This window comes from Elephantulus edwardii, unplaced genomic scaffold (genome assembly GCF_000299155.1).
Source record: "Elephantulus edwardii isolate Elephantulus edwardi_28Jun2011 unplaced genomic scaffold, EleEdw1.0 scaffold00372, whole genome shotgun sequence".
NCBI lineage: Eukaryota > Metazoa > Chordata > Mammalia > Macroscelidea > Macroscelididae > Elephantulus > Elephantulus edwardii.
Window position 1 is genome coordinate 249,732 of NW_006400122.1, and position 2,895 is coordinate 252,626.

At 41.5% G+C, this 2,895-nt stretch overlaps 1 pseudogene; it reads left to right on the forward strand.

The window, feature by feature from the left end:
* Positions 1-986, forward strand: part of LOC102849209 — a 3,127-nt pseudogene extending 2,141 nt beyond the window's left edge.
* Positions 987-2,895: the final 1,909 nt, after the last annotated feature.

Sequence of the window (2,895 nt, forward strand, 5' to 3'; positions counted from 1 at the left end):
ACCTAATCCCTTCTCAACTGTTGATTGATAACATAAATTACATCCTGAGAGTTGAGCACATTATTATTATTATTATTATTATTATTATTATTATTATTATTATTTGTTATTGTTAGGTACTGTTGAGTCACATATGACTCATAATGACCCTATGAACAGAAGATCTGAACCCTCTTCTATCCTGACACTTATGTCATTGCAGCAGCCACTGTGTCAATCCACCTGGTGGAGAGTCTTCCTCTCCTTCACCAACCTTCCACCCTTCCTAGCATCATGTCCTTCTCCAAGGAATAGCCCTCTTAACAGCATGCCCAAAATATGCTAGGCATACAAGACATATCTGTCAGTTCTCTTGGCCATCAATGGATGTTTATGCTCTTTTCCAACACCACCACAGCCTAAAGCCATCAATTTTTTTTTCTGTCGTCCTTATTCATCAGATGCACCTTAATCCTCAAAATGACATAATTATTCCTCAATAATTTGGAGAGGTCCTTAACTGCAGATTTTCCCAGGGCAATGTGTCTCCTTATTTCCTGATTGCTGGTGCCAAAGGTGTTAATTGTGGATCCAAGCAAGATGAAGCTGTACTTGAGTGCCTCTAATTTGGCTTTTTTAATGTCACAGTAGTTAGGATCTACTACATAGAGAGTAATTATATTCTATCGAGAATAATGATCTAGCCAAAATGACTCATGTCATTGGGACACATTTAATCTATGGCAGATGAGGAGGTCTCTGCTGCTATTGAGGCTCCGGATGATGGGCTACAAGTGAAATTGGAAAGGCTTCCTGGGTCAGAATCACTTGTGTGTTGTGACCAATTCAATTTCTAGGGCTACAGAATCAAACTGTGTGTGTGAGGTTGGGGATGGGAAGGGGCTGACTTGAGGGTGGTGCCCAGATGATGTGGCTCCATGTGGACCCATTCACCCCTTCTGCTCCCACGTCTCTGTTCATCCAGGGCTGCACTTCCTGGAGCTTGAAGCAATGTCTTTCCTCGGTTTGCATCCTGGATCTAATACAGGGAAGGCACACAGCACAAGATCAGTTTGGCTGTTTGAATCAACAAATAATCAGTCTGCATTAACTTTTCATTAATCGGTTTGTTTTCTCCAATAGTCCAACAGTGCCACCATGCAGTATTTGTCCTTTTGCTACTGAGATACTTCACTCAGCAAAATGTCCTCCAGAGTCACCCATTTTGAATAATATTGCATGAGTTCCTTGTTTTTCAATGCACCATAGTATTCCATTATGTGAATATACCACAACTTCTCTGTCTATTCATTTGTTGATGGGCACTTAGATTGTTTCCAATTCCTTGTTATTGTGAACAAAGCTGCAATAAACATGGGTGTGCATGAAAAGTATACTTTTTAACCCCCAAAATATCTTTTCATCCATGGAGACAAATGCTAATGATATGCACAGCATACAAGAGGATTTCTACTTTATGAGCCAAACAGTTTCAGTGTATCTTCAGTTTAGGACACAGCATCAAAACAATTCTATTCAGCTCAGTCATGGCCAACAAAATGAAACTGGAAGGGATCCAAATCTGTAAAACATAAGCCTATAAGAACCAGAATGGGGGAAACTATAGATCAATGCCCTGCTAGATATTTAATCTCTTTCTTAGAAAACAAAGGCAATGTGCACATTGCATAGCAATGAAATCTCTTGACTGGCAGAGTTGAAACAAAAACGTCCCAAAGATCGCAGCCCACTGCTCTGCTTTGGATGTGTGATGCTCTCCACAGTCCTGGCAATGATATATTCTCCTGCATCAGACTCTTCTGATGAGTCTTCCCTTCCAGAGCTTTAATCCAGAATGATCCCTGAGCAGACTGTATAGACTCCATTTTATGCCTGGCCTCCATCTAATGCCTGAACTGGGCCTAACCTTTTAAAAAATTCATTAATTCCAGAAGGAGAAGCAGGCCATAAAAATTCCTAGCTTAACCTACCTTAAAGTTTAAGGTAAACAGCACAAGATTGTGGGTACATTACACAGGAAGAATATATATGTGACACAGGAAGAACATATATATGTGAGACAGGAAGGGATGAGGGTAGGTAGGGTGGCCACCTAGACAAACCAGCCACAAACTAGCCCATGTAACTGATCTGCTTGCCCACCAATCATGTTCCCAATTACCTCACCGTGAGCAAACAGCTCCATTGTATTGAACCCATAAAAGAAGTTTATGTGTGCTCGCCCGAGGCCACCATTTTCTACCAAATGGTGGATCCCCATATGCTGGAATTTGTTCTGCAGATAAGGCACTCTTGCTGTTTGCATACATGAGTTGGTGGTCTTTTGGGCGGCGATCTACAGACTTAACATTCCCCATTCTGGTTGTTATTCTAGCACACCACATTTTACAAATTCCAATTTTCCCTCACTGGCCATGACTGAACCAGGAATAACTGGTTCAAGCTCTCATTTGGACTGTTCCTATGGGCTCCTCAGGCTGTGATTGCACTAATAATAACCTATAATGGTTGTGAAAATACAGATGCACATGAGGAAGGTACAAGAGCAGCCTGGGCTCTCACTTCTAAGATGTGTTTGGGCCACAGGCTGCTCATGATCCTTAGATCCTCAGAACACTGTGACCAGCAAGGTTTTTCATTCAAACCTCAGGCAGATCTTGTGGAAAACAATGGGTTTCCAAAAGGTCACAGCTAAAAGGTCATGAGTTAGAATGGACCAAATGGAAGTTAACAATAACAATTGGATGACAGAACAGTTGTGGTTAATGGAGGAATTCTCACCTTCTTTGCAAGAGGTCTGGGTCCCATTTCAAGATTCTGTCAGTGGAGGTTTCTGTGCATCGGCTGCTTAAAGAAGAAAGATATCTTGAAAAAGGTGTAGCCAGAATGCTCCAT